The sequence below is a fragment of the Saccopteryx leptura genome, chromosome 3 (assembly GCF_036850995.1).
Source record: "Saccopteryx leptura isolate mSacLep1 chromosome 3, mSacLep1_pri_phased_curated, whole genome shotgun sequence".
NCBI lineage: Eukaryota > Metazoa > Chordata > Mammalia > Chiroptera > Emballonuridae > Saccopteryx > Saccopteryx leptura.
Window position 1 is genome coordinate 143,978,099 of NC_089505.1, and position 16,702 is coordinate 143,994,800.

Sequence of the window (16,702 nt, forward strand, 5' to 3'; positions counted from 1 at the left end):
TGTAGGAGGTGGCAGTCAAGCATTGGTATATTTGCAACTGAGATTTCAGAGGAGATGCTGATATTTGTGATGCCAAAGTTTAATGGAGAGCTTGGGAGTGAACTACTCAGATGGTATGGAGGGAAGGACTGATTATGGATATGGATTGTCTATTTTGTTCAATTCAGATGGAATTTTTAAAGCACTAGCATGTACAAGTAACCATAGAAAAAGCTGGTGATACACAATAAACAAGATTTAATTCCCTGCTTCAAGAAACTCAAAGTATAATATGTAAAGTGCTACACTAGAAATATCAACACAGAAGATAAGAGTCCTCACCCAATCAAGGATCAGGAGAGCAGGCTTACAACATTGGCAAAGGCCAAATTGCATGATAAAGTGTGATGACGTTAAGAACAGCAAAAGAGTTGGGTTTTTTCTTGAGGCTTTAGTTTGGATGGAAGTATAGTGAAAGAAGAGGCTAAAAAGTAGGCAGGGGTCAGATAAGAGATTTGTATGATGCTGTAGTAAAGGCACTGTGGCTTTACAATCTTTGGATAACTGGAAAACTGTTTCAGACAGGAGTGCACATGATGAAATGTGTAGACAGAGGGGGAGGAAGGAAGTGACTAGTTTTTTGGAGACGGAAGGCAGGAGAACCAGTTTGAATTATGAGATGATAGTGTCTATGTGTTGTTATACAGTTTCCACTCTTAAATCTAGACTCAGACAAAAATCATCAAAGTTTTCAATTTAGGTGGATAGCAATACATTAAAGTGGAAATCATGAAACCAGGTTGCTCCCCTTGTTCAATTGTGAACATTTTGTAAGACACAGCCTATGAAACTTGTTTTGTTCACAGCCTTTCTCAAGTATCTGGTACTCTTAATAAGTCCTAATTAAATGAAATTATTGAATTAATTAAAGTCTGCACTTACTATCTGATATCCTTCTTTGGTACCTTCATTCTAAGATATAATCATGCTAGATGTGAACCACTTATATCTTTTCTCTGGAATACTCCTCTCTTTTTAAATCTTATCTATCATATCTTATAAAACATCAAAATCAGGCTCTTGCCATCCTCATATATCAGCCATATAATTTGGGGCACAATAATTTGCTTTTTTTATTCCTGAATCTCTTTGTCTGTAAAATGGGACTAACAGCTAACATTCACTGAGCATTGAACACTAGCACTTAGAACTAGGCAGTGTTCTAAACACTTTAAATGTTTTAACACAGTTAATTCTCATTATTCCCTTATGTGGGCAATATTGTTGTCATCCACATATTATAAATGAGGAACCTGAATCAAGATCTTAAAAGTACTAAACAAAGCTCATATCTGGACTCAGTCTAAAGCCATGCTCTTAACCATTCTACTCTGCTTACTGCCTGTCTAATAATAGTATGGACCTCATTGGATAGTTATGAAGATTTATCAAGAATAACATATGTAAAATTATTTTGAAAGTACCGTGCTATAGTAAGTGACCAATAGAAGTTAGTTTATGTTGTTTGTTTTATTTTTATTATTTATATCTGCTTAGGGAGTTATATGTTCAATTGACAGAGCAGTCACTATCTCCTCCAGAATATTAGACTATTTTATTTTAAGTAGCTCTAACTTGGAAAGAGCTACACCTTGTGTGATGCTTACTTACCTCTACCTTCTTACAACTTTCCTCATTGATTCTGAATTGAGGATGAAGTTAGGAAAAATCCATACTCTCTTCCTTACAACAACCCACAGATATTCAAAGATGGGTATCTCTGGCCCCTACATCTTCCATTTTCAGTCTAAATAGTTTGAGTTATTTTAGCCATATTTCCTGTGGCATGGATTCCTGATATTCTGAATAATCTCTGGTTTGTTGAAGACACTATTATACTTGGTCACCTAAAATACTGTAGTCTATGTATGGGCTAATTGTTGCATATAAATAAGGATATTGACAAGAAAGATTTGGGGGCAGCCTTGTCACAGTCTGAATTAAATTTCCAGAGACGATTATAATGCCTTATTTACATGGGTAGGTAGTATTTCTTTACTCAATGAATGCACTTATAAACAGATTAATTAATGAATCCTGAGCTTATTCTTGAGTTAAATCTACAGTTTTGTTCACACATACTCTGCTTCTGATTTATACTTGTATGTTTGATTTGGGGGACATACAGCAGAACTTGACATTTGTCCTTATTAAACTTCATGTTGTTATAACTATCAAGTCTTCAAACATTTTCAAATCGTTTTCAATACAGTACTAATTCAGTCTTTTTTTTTTCTTTTTTTTTTTTTTTAATAATTTTATTTTTTTAATGGGGTGACATCAATAAATCAGGATACATATATTCAAAGATAACAAGTCCAGGTTATCTTGTCGTTCAATTATGTTGCATACCCACCACCCAAAGTCAGATTGTCCTCTGTCACCTTCTATCTTGTTTTCTTTGTGCCCCTCCCCACCCCCTTTCCCTCTCCCATTCCCCCCTCCCCCCCGTAACCACCACACTCTTATCAATGTCTCTTAGTTTCACTATTATGTCCCACCTACGTATGGAATAATACAGTTCCTGGTTTTTTCTGATTTACTTATTTCGCTTCGTATCATGTTATCAAGATCCCACCATTTTGCTGTAAATGATCCGATGTCATCATTTCTTATGGCTGAGTAGTATTCCATAGTGTATATGTGCCACATCTTCTTTATCCAGTCATCTATTGATGGGCTTTTTGGTTGTTTCCATGTCCTGGCCACTGTGAACAATGCTGCAATAAACATGGGGCTGCGTGTGTCTTTACATATCAATGTTTCTGAGTTTTTGGGATATATACCCAGTAGAGGGATTGCTGGGTCATAAGGTAGTTCTATTTTCAGTTTTCTGAGGAACCACCATACTTTCTTCCATAATGGTTGTACTACTTTACATTCCCACCAAGAGTGTATGAGGGTTCCTTTTTCTCCACAGCCTCTCCAACATTTGCTATTACCTGTCTTGCTAATAACAGCTAATCGAACAGGTGTGAGGTGGTATCTCATTGCCGTTTTGATTTGCATTTCTCTAATAGCTAAAGAAGATGAGCATCTTTTCATATATCTGTTGGCCATTTGTATTTCTTCCTGGGAGAAGTGTCTATTCATATCCTCTTCCCATTTTTTTATTGGATTGTTTGTTTGTTTGTTGTTGAGTTTTATGAGTTCTTTGTATATTTTGGATATTAGGCCCTTATCTGAGCTGTTGTTTGAAAAGATCATTTCCCATTTAGTTGGCTTTCTGTTTATTTTGTTATCAGTTTCTCTTGCTGAGCAAAAACTTCTTAGTCTGATGTAGTCCCATTCATTAATTTTTGCCTTCACTTCTCTTGCCTGTGGAGTCAAATTCATAAAATGCTCTTTAAAACCCAGGTCCCTGAGTTGAGTACCTATGTCTTCTTCTATGTACTTAATTGTTTCAGGTCTTATGTTTAGATCTTTGATCCATTTTGAGTTAATTTTTGTACAGGGGGAGAGACTGTAGTCCAGTTTCATTCTTTTGCATGTGGCTTTCCAGTTTTCCCAGCACCATTTATTGAAGAGGCTTTCTTTTCTCCATTGTGTGTTGTTGGCCCCTTTATCAAAAATTATTTGACTATATATATGTGGTTTTATTTCTGGACTTTCTATTCTGTTCCATTGGTCTGAGTGTCTATTTTTCTGCCAATACCATGCTGTTTTGATTGTCGTGGCCCTATAATATAGTTTGAAGTCAGGTATTGTAATGCCCCCAGCTTCATTCTTTTTCTTTAGGATTGCTTTGGCTATTCGGGGTTTTTTATAGTTCCATATAAATCTGATGATTTTTTGCTCTATTTCTTTAAAAAACGTCATTGGAAGTTTGATGGGAATTGCATTAAATTTGTATATTGCTTTGGGTAATATAGCCATCTTGATTATATTTATTCTTCCTAGCCAAGAACAAGGTATATTCTTCCATCTCATTATATCTTTTTCGATTTCCCTTAACAATGGTTTATAGTTTTCATTATATAAGTCCTTTACATTCTTTGTTATGTTTATTCCTAAGTATTTTTGTTGTTGTTGTTGCAATCGTGAAGGGGATTATTCTTTTGAGTTCCTTCTCAGTTGTTTCATTGTTGGCATATAGAAAGGCTATTGACTTCTGTATGTTAATTTTGTATCCTGCGACCTTACTGTATTGGCTTATTGTTTCTAGTAGTCTTTTTGTGGATTCTTTGGGGTTTTCGATGTATAGGATCATATCATCTGCAAAAAGTGATACCTTTGCTTCTTCTTTTCCGATATGGATGCCTTTTATTTCTTTGTCTTGTCTGATTGCTCTGGCTAGAACCTCTAGTACCACATTAAATAAGAGTGGAGAGAGTGGACAACCCTGTCTTGTTCCTGATTTAAGGGGGAAAGCCTTCAGTTTAGTGCCATTTAATATGATGTTAGCTGATGGTTTATCATATATGGCCTTTATCATGTTGAGATATTTTCCTTCTATACCCATTTTGTTGAGAGTCGTAAACATAAAATTGTGTTGTATTTTATCGAAAGCCTTTTCTGCGTCTATTGATAAGATCATGTGGTTTTTGTTCTTTGTTTTGTTGATATGGTGTATTACGTTAACCGTTTTACGTATGTTGAACCATCCTTGAGATTCTGGGATGAATCCCACTTGATCATGATGTATTATTTTTTTAATATGTTGTTGTATTCGATTTGCTAGTATTTTGTTTAGTATTTTAGCATCTGTATTCATTAGAGATATTGGTCTGTAGTTTTCTTTTTTTGTGCCATCCTTGCCTGGTTTTGGTATGAGGGTTATGTTGGCCTCATAAAATGTGTTTGGAAGTATTGCTTCTTCTTCAATTTTTTGGAAGACTTTGAGTAGAATAGGAACCAAGTCTTCTTTGAATGTTTGATAAAATTTGCTTGTATAGCCGTCAGGGCCTGGACTTTTATTTTTGGGGAGATTTTTAATGGTTTTTTCTATTTCTTCTCTACTGATAGGTCTGTTTAGGCTTTCTGCTTCTTCTTGACTCAGTCTAGGAAGGTTGTATTGTTCTAGGAATTTATCCATTTCTTCTAGGTTGTTGAATTTAGTGGCATAAAGTTTTTCATAGTATTCTACAATAATTCTTTGTATATCTACGGTGTCCGTGGTGATTTCTCCTCTTTCATTTTGGATTTTGTTTATATGAGTTCTTTCTCTTTTTTCCTTGGTAAGTCTTGCCAAGGGTTTGTCAATTTTGTTGATCTTTTCAAAGAACCAGCTCCATGTTCTATTAATTTTTTCTATAGTTTTTCTGTTCTCTAATTCATTTATTTCTGCTCTGATTTTTATTATCTCCTTTCTTTGGCTGGTTTTGGGTTGTCTTTGTTCTTCTTTTTCTAGTTCCTTAAGGTGGGAAGTTAAGTGGTTCACTTGGGCTCTCTCTTGTTTGTTCAAATATGCCTGAAGTGATATGAACTTCCCTCTTATTACTGCTTTTCCTGCATCCCATAGATTCTGATATGTCGTATTGTCATTTTCATTAGTCTGTATATATCTTTTGATCTCTGCACGTATTTATTCTTTGACCCATTCATTTTTTAAAAGTATGTTGTTTAGTTTCCACATTTTTGTGGGATTTTTTTCCTCTTTTTTGCAGTTGAATTCTAGTTTCAAGGCTTTATGATCAGAAAATATGCTTGGTACAACTTCGATTTTTCTGAATTTGCTGATGTTGTTTTTGTGGCCCAACATATGGTCAATTCTTGAGAATGATCCATGTACACTGGAGAAAAATGTATACTCAGTCACTTTGGGATGAAATGTCCCGTAGATGTCTATCATATCCAGGTGCTCTAGTGTTTTGTTTAAGGCCACTATGTCTTTGTTGATTCTCTGTTTGGATGACCGATCTAGAGCCATCAGCGGTGTATTGAGGTCTCCAAGTATGATTGTGTTTTTGTCAGTTTTTGTTTTAAGATCAATAAGTAGCTGTCTTATATATTTTGGTGCTCCTTGGTTTGGTGCATATATATTAAGAATTGTTATGTCTTCTTGATTCAGTGTCCCCTTAGCCATTATGAAATGGCCATTTTTGTCTCTGAGTACTTTTGCTGTCTTGTAGTCAGCATTATCCGATATGAGTATTGCTACACCTGCTTTTTTTTGGATGTTATTTGCTTGGAGTATTCTTTTCCAGCCTTTCACTTTGAATTTGTTTTTGTCATTGTTACTTAGATGAGTTTCCTGTAGGCAGCATACAGTTGGATTTTCCTTTTTAATCCATTCTGCTACTCTGTGCCTTTTTATTGGTGAGTTTAATCCGTTTACATTTAGTGTAATTATTGATACTTGTGAGTTCCCTATTGCCATTTTATAGATTGCTTTCTGTTAGTTTTGTGTCTTGTTTGATCCTTCCCTTTCGTTTTTCTCTCTTTTGTTTTTATTTGGTTGTATTCCATACAGCTTTCCTCTGTTGCTATCTTTTTTATCTCATGTGCTTCTGTGGTGGTTTTTTCAATGGTGGTTACCTTTGAGTAATGAAAAGGGTCCCTACCCTGTTCATTGTAGCGAACTATTTTGTGAGTACTTTTGCACTCCATCGTCCTTTGCTACTGTTAATCTCCATCTTCTCCCCCTCTTTCTTTTTGTTGTTGTCACAGTTTAAATTTGGTTTTATTGTGTTCTTCTTGGAGCTTTTACTTGTGGCTCTGTTTTTTTTTGTTGTTGTTGTTCTTTGTATCTGATTGGAGAACCCCCTTTAGTAATTCCTAGAGTGGGGGTTTTCTGATGATAAATTCCCTCATCTTTTCTGTATCTGTGAATGTTTTTATTTCTCCTTCATATTTGAAGGATAGCTTTGATGGGTATAGTATTCATGGCTGAAAGTTCCTCTCTTTCAGGACTTTAAATATTGGGGTCCACTCTCTTCTAGCTTGTAGAGTTTCTGCTGAGAAATCTGATGATAATCTAATGGGCCTTCCTTTATATGTTGTATTCTTCTTTTCCCTGGCTGCCTTGAGAATTTTTTCTTTGCCGTTGGTTTGTGTCAATTTCATTATGATATGCCTTGGAGTAGGTTTGTTGGGGTTAAGAAAACTCGGAGTTCTGTTTGCTTCTTGAACTTGAGGCTTTAATTCTTTCCACAGTCTTGGGAAGTTCTCATCTATTATTTGTTTGAGTATGTTCTCCATTCCATTTTCTCTCTCTTCTTCCTCTGATACACCTATTATTTATTCTTATGTTATTCTTTTTGATGGAGTCAGATAATTCTTGTAGGGCTATCTCATTTTTTTTAATTTTTGAGTCTCTTTCTTCTTCTCTCTGTTGTGCCTCAAGTTGCTTGTCTTCTATTTCACTAATCCTCTCTTCTATCTGACCTGTTCTATTAGCTAAGCTTGTTACTTCGTTTTTCAGCTTGTGAATTGAGTTTTTCATCTCTGTTTTATTTGTTTCTATAGTTTCAATTTCCTTGGACATATATTCTTTGTGTTCATTGAGTTGTTTTCTGAGCTCCCTAAATTGCCTTTCTGTGTTTTCTTGTATATCTCGGAGGATTTTTAGGATTTATATCTTGAATTCTCTGTCATTTAGCTCCAAAGTTTCCAATATATTAAATTTTTTCTCCATAGATTTTTCCTCATCTAGCTGTGTTACCTCTCTTTCTTTTGTATCCATGATATTCGATTTTCTCTTCCTTAATCGCATCTGAGGGTGGTTTTTTTGATAGTATTAATGAGATTTAATAAAGAATAAAAAGTTAAAAAATAATAATAAAAAAAATTAAAAATCGAAAAGAGTTGTTTTTTTTTTAAAAAAAATTAATAATGAAATAAAGTAAAATAAAAATTTTTTAAAAAGGAAATTATTCCCCCCCTCCTTTTTTCCTCTCCTCTCCTCTCCCCTCTTTCTTGAGAAAATCTTGTGGTGAACTGTGAATTATAACAAACAATGCCTGTGATGGAGGGCCTGATTTGGGGAAAAGTAATAAAGGGGCAAAAAAAATAAAAGAAAAAAAAAGAGCGTATGGACCCACAAAAAGCAAATAAGGAAAAAATTTGGGTCAAGAATAAAATGATTTGCTTTTAGGTGTTGGTTGTCTAAGAGTTATGATGAGAGGAATAAGAGGAAAACGGAAAAATGGGGGGACAAATTAAAAAATTACTATTGTATTTAGTGGAAAAGAACTAGATAAAATGGAGAGCCAGGGATGGGAGCACTGCTAGTGAGTTAAAAAGGTGAAGTAAAAACCCCCCAAAATGCCACAAACATAAGTTTGAGTCCCAGATAAGATAATTTGTTTGTTATTGAGGTTTGAATGAGAGGAGATGTAAAGGAGAAAGGAAGAAACTAATATAGAGGGAGAAAAGAAAGAGAGAGAGAGAAAAAAAGAGGGAACCACTAAAAGAAGAAAAAAGAAAGGAGAGATAGAGAGAGAGTTAAGGGTTTTGGAGTGCAACCCTCATAGAGAGAAAGGAAGAGAAGAAAAAAGATAATGGGAGATGTAACACTTATGGGTAGTGTAGTTCAAGGAGAGGAGAGAGTAAGACCAGCAGAGAGTTAATCGGCCAAATTGGAGGAGGAAAAAAAGTATCAAGAATGAAGATAAGAGAAACAAACGAACAAATATAATAAAATGGGATAGGTTATAAAGTCTGCCGATTATTCTTGATTTTGAGAGGTTATCTTCTTGCTTTTTCTTTTCTCTCCCTCTTCCTGGTCGGTGACTCTGTACCCCGGGTTCTGCCCCTTTGGCACGCTCAGGTAGAGGTTTGCAGTTGATAAGTCTCTATGGCAATGTCATGGATTGTGCTTTAGTCTCGTTTCAGTCAAGGCTCATTAGCATTTATAGGCTCCGACAGTGAGAGAGTCTGTGTTCCTGGAGCCTTTCTCCTAGTCTTTCCTCCCTCAATTAGTAGCCTGATAATCCAGCTATGGGGTTGCTGCTGCCTCTGCCTGGATAGTAAGAGGCTCAAAGAGCTGGCAACTCCCCACTCTATTTCCACTCAGCACAGGGCTCTGGATAAGGCTCAGTCAGTCAGAGCTGCTAGCATAATCAGGCGGGCTTTCTGCCCACTCAAAGACCTCTGGCTCTGTCTGCCACTCTGTCCGGTAACACAGGTGGGCTCCCACTTCCGGAGCGCTTGGAGGAAACTCTCACTCACTGGCTGCGCGCGCAGACCAGGATATCCGGCCAGCAGTCTCACGCTCTGAGTGAAACCCCCAACCGCAGGGAAAAGTTGCAGCGTTGGAATTGAGTCTCGCTCCATCCCCGTGCGCGGCTTTTGCAAGGCGCTGGGGCGGCCCGAGATTCCGCTTTGGCCCACACAAAGGCCCCTGACTCTGCCCCTCTGTGCGATAACACGGGTGTGCACTGCCGAGGCACTCGGAGGAATCTCTCATTCACTATCTGCACGTGCAAACCAGGATATGAGTCCGGCCGTGTTTCCCTCTGAGTGAAACCCTCTCCAGCACGGAAAATCTCCACCGTTGGAATTAGTTCTCAGTCCCTCCCGTGCGTGGCTTTCCCAGGGCACTGGGGCTGCCCAGAGACTCTGCCCTCGGCCCACAGAAAGGCCTCTAACCCTGCCTCTCCGTGGGGCAACACGGGCACCCACTCTCGGGGCCTAGGAAGAAATCTCTCGCCCACTAACTGCGCGCACGCCAACCAGGAGACCGGGTAAAATGGCCGCGCCGCTTGTCTTTCTTTGTTTGGGTTTGGCACGAGTGTTAGCTTGTATTGCCCGGGTTGCCACAGGATCAGTTTTTCCTCGGCTTGGATCTCCGTGCCACAGCCTGGTTCAGCCGTTTGTGCCGCGGCCTGGATCTATTCACCCCCTTTGCCCGCCTCAGTTTCTATATTCACAGTTACCAGAGAAAGCCGCCCTGTTTAGGTTAGTGAGGAAGGCGGAGCATTTCTTACTCCCTATTTCCTTCGGGGTTTGGTTATATATTTAGCCAATTTTTCACTCGACCATACCTTTGGGTGTATTGCGAAGCATCTGGAGGCTTCAAGTATAGGTTTTTCTGTTTCTGGTTGAAGATCTTGTTGAGTTTTGGGGGAGATTTATCGGTATCGCTTCCTACCCTGCCATTACTCTGACCCAGTCATTTTATGTATTGTCTTTGCTTCTCAATATTGTGTCACCTGTAGACATTTTTCCTTTGTGCCATCAATATACTCATCTGAGTATTTAAAAATATATACTATACTCCTATTCATATTAATATGTTCATAAGAACTTATGGTTGAAACTTTTAATTAATTATAAGTTAATAACTTTTTCTCAGCAGTTCATTTTATTAAGTGTTACTAAGAATACCTATATTTTTAATTTAATAATTTCTAAAATATAAAAAAATGTTTTTTTCTAAATATTACCCAATTGCAGTAATCAAATTTAAAACAGAACTTTATGAACATTTCAGTAGCATCAACATCTGAAATAACATTGAGAAACATAAAACTAATGTAAGCTGGAAATAGGCTCAGACCCAACAGAATTAACATTTTCATTACCAAAGAAATTAACTGAGGAGGTTAAATAGTCTCAAAGCATATAAGACAGAGCAGTTGAGAGAATGAGCAAGAGGCTTGTTATCAAGAGCTGAACAATTTTAATCATACAACTTTGTGTATCAGAAGGAGATTCAACTGTATACTGTGAAATTAATGAATAGAAGATTTCCCAGTTGTGAGAATTATTAATAAACCCAGTGTATTATTAAATGACAGATTTAAAGAAAAATGAAAGTTTCTTAAAATGTTATCATGAATCCTTCAAATTGCATACTCTAGAAGTCTTTAAACAAAGATGGTAAAAGTGGTTCTACCATACTGTCTTCCATAATGATTGTACCAGTTTACATTCCCACCAGCAGTGAATGAGGATTCCTTTTTCTCCACAGCCTCTCCAACACTTGTTATTACCTCTTTTATTGATAATAGCTAATCTAACAGGAGTGAGGTGGTATCTCGTAGTTTTCATTTGCATTTCTCTAATAGCTAGTGAAGATGAGCATCTTTTCATATATCTGTTGGCCATTTGTGTGTCCTCTTGGGAGAAGTGTCTGTTAGGTCCTCCCCCATTTTTTAATTGGATTGTTTTCTTGTTTGTTGCTGAGCTTTGTGAGTTCTTTATATATTTTAGATAGTAACTCCTTATCAGACCTGTTGTTTGTGAATATCAATTCCCATTTGGCTGGCTGCCTGTTTACATTGGTGTCAATTTCTTTTACGGTGTAGAAGCTTTTTAGTTTGATTTAGTCCCATTTATTTATTGTTGGCTCTACTTCTCTTGCTTTTAGGGTCAAATTCATAAAATGTTCTCTGCAACCAAGGTCTATAAGTTAGTACCTGTTTTCTTCTATGTGATTTACTGTTTCAGGTCTAATATTTAGGCGTTTGATCCATTTTGAATTAATTTTTGTACATGGGGACAAACTGTATTCAAGTTTCATTCTTTTGCATGAAGCTTTCTAATTTTTCCAGCACCAATTATTGAAAAGGCTTTCTTCTCTCCATTGTGTGTTTTGGCTCCTTTGTCAAAGATTATTTGTCCATATTTATGTGATTTTATTTGGGAGTTCTAGATTCTGTTCCATTGGTCTGTATATATGTTTTTCTGCCAATACCATGCTGTTTTGATTATCGTGGCTCTGTAGTATAATTTGAAGTCAGGTAGTGTGATACCTCTGGTTTCACTCTTTTTTCTCAGGATTACCTTGGCTATTCGGGATATTTTATGGCTCCCTACAAATATGATGATTTTTGTTCTATTTATTTAAAAAATAACATTGGAATTTTAATGGAAATTGCATTAAATTTGTATTTTGGTATTTATCACAATATCAGTGAACCCTGAGAACATAATATTAAGTGAAATAAGTAAATCATAAATAGCTAAGAACTATATGATTTCACACATAGGTGGGATATAAATCTGAGACTCATGGACATAGATAAAAGTGAAATGGTTACCTGAGAGTGTGGGGTAAGAGGAAGGGAGTAAAGAGGGACAAATACAAATCTCACGTAGGTAGGATATAAAACTGAGACTCATGGACATAGATAAAAGTGAAATGGTTACCCAGGAGAGGAGTTTGGGAAACGGGAGAAAAGAGAGACAAATATACAGTGAAAGAAACTGATTTGACTTTGGGTATTGGGCACACAATTCATTCAGCAGTTCAAATAATATAGAGATGTTCACCAGAAACATATGTACTCTTATTATTCAATGTCACCCCATTAAATTAAATTTAATTTAATTTAATTTTAAAAAATATTTTATTTATTCATGTTAGAGAAGAGAGAGAGAGAGAGAGAAGGGATGGTGGAGTAACAGGAATCATCAACTTCCATATGTACCTTGACCAAGCAAGCCCAGAGTTTTGAAACTGGTAACCTTAGCATTTCAGGTCAACGCACAAGACAAGCTAAATTTAATTTTAAAATAAAAATAAAAATTAAAGATGATGAAAGTGAAAAAATAAAAAATAATACTTTGAAGTATGATCTTAAAGTTTGGACAAAATGTGATAATGGACTATCTCAATGAATATCATGATTATGTCACCTTAGAGAATATTATTTTAAAAATTTGCACTAGCTATTTTAAATTTATTGATGTGATAAAACACCTCTATGCTTATTTTTCTGAATTTTGAAACAGGTTCCATCCTGTTGTCTTCCAGTTTTGGGTAGTTTCTGGGAATAGCAAGTTTTTGTTATTATGATATCTGCCAGATAATCTAATCAATTTTAAGACACTTTTTAAAACTTAAAGTTACCTAGTTTAATTTTGACAAAATTAGATAAATGTTAGACATTATGATTTTCATAATCAACATTTCTCTTAACATCGTTGGAAAAAAGTTGAATAGGTACATCAATAAATATAATCCAACTCTATTATCAAAGTTAGCGGAATAAAAGTACCACGTATAGTCAAATCAATACACCAGCCTAATATTTCATATATGTGACACAAGTTATTAGAATGGGTTGTAGTCATGCAAAATATATGTTCTATCTATGTAGATGTAACCATCTTCATAACTCATTTCAACTAATCAAAGTCAGAGTCTTTCAGATGTACTGATGTAACCATCTTCATAACTCATTTCAACTAATCAAAGTCAGAGTCTTTCAAAAAGAATTCTAAAGTGGTTAGTTAAGTGTCAACTTGAATAAAAGCCCCTGAGATGTTCTCTAATTTTTTTCTGACTATTAATGTAATGTATGTATACTGTAAGAAATTTTGGAAATATAGAAAAAATGCAAAAGAAGAAATATTAAATTAATCATAATCCCATCATTGAAATTTTAAGAAAAGAATATTTTAATATAGTTTCTTCCAACTTTTTCTAGCTTTTAGAAGTGAAAATAAATATTGAAATTTTGTTTATTAAATATAAAATTTTTTTAAGTTTAATTTATTGGGGTGACACTGGTTAACAAAATTACACCAGTTTCAGGTACACACTTCTATTGATACAATACATCTGTATACTGTATTATGTGTTCACCCCCAAGTCAAGTCTCCAGGCAGTAGCATTTATCTCCCTTATACCCACCCTGGCAATCACTATACTGTTGTCTGTGTCCTTGAGTTTTTTCTTTCCCCTCTTTTTTTTATTATTATTTCCTGCATCTACCTCACCTAGGCCCCCTACAACAGCTGTCAGCCTGTTTTCTATCTATGAGTCTTTCTCTGTTTTGCTCGTTAGTTCATTTTGTTCATTAGATTTCACATTTTAAAGTAATATATCAAACACCTACTAACTAAAATGAACAAATGTTCATTATTTTCATATTTGAGTTAGAGTGTTAATTATAGAAGTGAAACACTTCAGTGAGAAGTTGCCTGTTCTCCCTCCTAGTTCTATTGCAACCACTCCCTCTTAGTCCAATTTCAATCCCAGGATAATTACTACTTGGAATTTGGTGTGTGTCTATTTCATATGTAACTATTTTTAAATATTTATATGCATTTATAAGTATATGGCAATGTTTTTTCAAATTGATGTAAATCAATTTGTGCTATATTAATTATCTAAAATTGCTCTTTCAATCAATCTTGTTTGCAAGATCCATCTTCATTAGTAAAAATATAAATAATCATTTTTATTATTGCATATTATTTGGTTATATATTTCTTATACTGTTGTTTATTTAGATCATAACCAAAATTTTAATGTTATTAATTATTCTACAAAAAAAATTTCTACAATAAGGTTTTTCTGTATTTCAAATCATTTTAGTAGAATACTTGCCTAAAGTGTATATGAATATTTTCAAGACATAAGATACATATTTAAAATTTTTTCTTAAAAGAGAATACTAATTTTATTCCCCAAAGTAGTTTATGTGAGTGCAAAGCTCACAGCACCTTCACCAGCATTAAATATACCAAGTCATTCTTGAGTTAATTTATTCATTTTTAATGGAAATGATTGACTTCAGGATGAAAGTAAGAAGCATGAAAAAGGCAATTTATGTGTTAGGCTGGTGTAAGCCATTAGTTTAGTTCTAAGATCCACTTTAATATTGTCAGTTAATCATAAAATGCCATTTCATTATCTTTATATTGTGATTTTTGTTTCAGAAAGCTTAGGTATTGATTGGATAAATATATTTTGTTTCTGCTATTATTAAGAAGTTCTGGCCCTGGCCCATTGGCTCAGTGGTAGATTATTGGCACAGCATGTGAATGTCCTTGGTTCAATTCCCAGTCAAGGCGCACAGGAGAAGTGCCCATCTGCTTCTCTACTCCTCCCGCTTTCACTTCTTTCTTGTCCTCCTCTCCTGAAGCCATGGCTCAATTTAAGCAGGTTGCACCCTGGCACTGAGGATTGCTCTATGGCCTCCACCTCAGGTGCTAAGAAGAGCTTGGTTGCTGAGCAACAGAGGAACAACCCCAGATGGGCAGAGCATCACTCTCTAGTGGGCTCACTGGGTGGATCCCAGTCGGGGTGCATGAGGAAGTCTGTCTCTGCCTCCCCTTCTCTCATTAAATTAAAAAAAAACAGTGGGGGAAAGTTGCTGAAATTTCTTCTGTAGTACATCTTTTATAACATTAAGTTTTAAAACATATATTTGTTAGAAAGCCAGCATATGATTTACTTTCTTTATTAAGCATTTTTGATCATCAGCTTTCTTCATTATTTTAGAATTTCATTTGTGAGCTCTAAAATGGCATCTTTGGAGCCAGTAGACCTAAGAAACAATTCTAGCTGCAGTTATACAAACTTCATCAAGTCATTCTAATTTTCCCCAGGAAATGATTATCTTTATTCATAAAGTAGAACTATTATTACCTTATTATGGTATTAAATAAATCAAAATAATATATTCTGAGATGTGGAAATATAGGTTAGTTGATCCTTTCCAAGTAGTCATAGATGCCATGAGTCCCCAGTATGACCCAGTGTTACAGATATTTTAGAGGTATAAAGTTCATTTACATTTGCCATTTTGTCTGACACAGCCAAGGGAGCAAATTATACTATACATCAAAGGGTCAGGTGTTTTACAATTGGTCTGCCAGTTGCTTGCCAGCCCTCTGTCTCAAAACCTCTGCATATCAGTGTACTTCCTACTCTTGATTTATGTACTCTCTATTTGCCCAGTTTAGTGTACAACTGAAGGGGTTCACTGCCTATTCCCTATGATTTCAGTGACAGTGGGACTATGTTCCCACACAGAGAAATCCTCCACATTTACTCATGCCTCTGAATCCACAGCAGAATGTCAAGCTCTAACTTTATATTTTGATCCTGGTTATAAAGAAAATTTTTCCCAGGAATAGTTACACATTCCATTGCAATTACAGGCTAAAGTCATCTAGGAATATCTCCACAGTTGTCCTGGATGTCTCTGAAGCCTTCCTAATGTGTCACAGATGCATGCATGACTCCTACTGATACATAATTACCAATATTCTAATCATAACATTGGTACAATTCCTTTCTTTTCCACTAGTATAATATAAAATACATTGACTTTCTTAATTAGGTATCAAATTTTATTAAACTATAGTTGCATCTTATTTCAATGACAATTCTTTCAATTGGAAGAAACAGCTGTCTTTTCCTGACATCTCATTCAAAAAATTATCTGCTCTGGATAAATCATGTTCCCATCCTTGAGCCAATCCCTGTGACCAGGTTCATACAATGCACTAACTAGATTAGGCTTTTGTCACACCCCTAAGGTGGTAGAATGGAATCAACTTCAAGGCAAACATGTGGCCTTAGAGTTGGGGAAGAGATCATTTCCAGAGAGAAATCAGGAAAAAGCCATGCATGTAGAAGTCTCAGGTTCAATTCCCAGTCAGGGCACATAGGAGAAGAGCCCATCTGCTTCTCTATGCTTCCCCCTCTCCTTCCTCTCTGTCTCTTTCTTCCCCTCCCGCAGCCAAGGCTCCATTGGAGCAAAGTTGGCCTGGGCGCTGAGGACAGCTCCATAGCCTCTGCCTCAGGCACTAGATTGGCTCCAGCAGCAACGGAGCAATGCCCCAGATGGGCAGAACATCACTACTTGTTGGGCATGCCAGGTGGTTCCTGATAGCATGTGGGAGTCTGTCTGACTGCCTCCCTGCTTCTAACATTGAATAAATAAATAAATAAATAAATAAATAAATAAATAAATAAATAAGAAATGATTGGCAGCGATAGCATCCTCTATTCTCATTATAGGGTCTGCTTTCCAGG

At 35.9% G+C, this 16,702-nt stretch overlaps 1 protein-coding gene across 3 annotated transcripts in view; it reads left to right on the forward strand.

Annotated features, from left to right (window-relative positions):
- The window catches only part of LRRC7 (leucine rich repeat containing 7), a 595,608-nt gene that overhangs the window by 433,826 nt on the left and 145,080 nt on the right, over positions 1-16,702 (forward strand). The window lies entirely within an intron of this gene.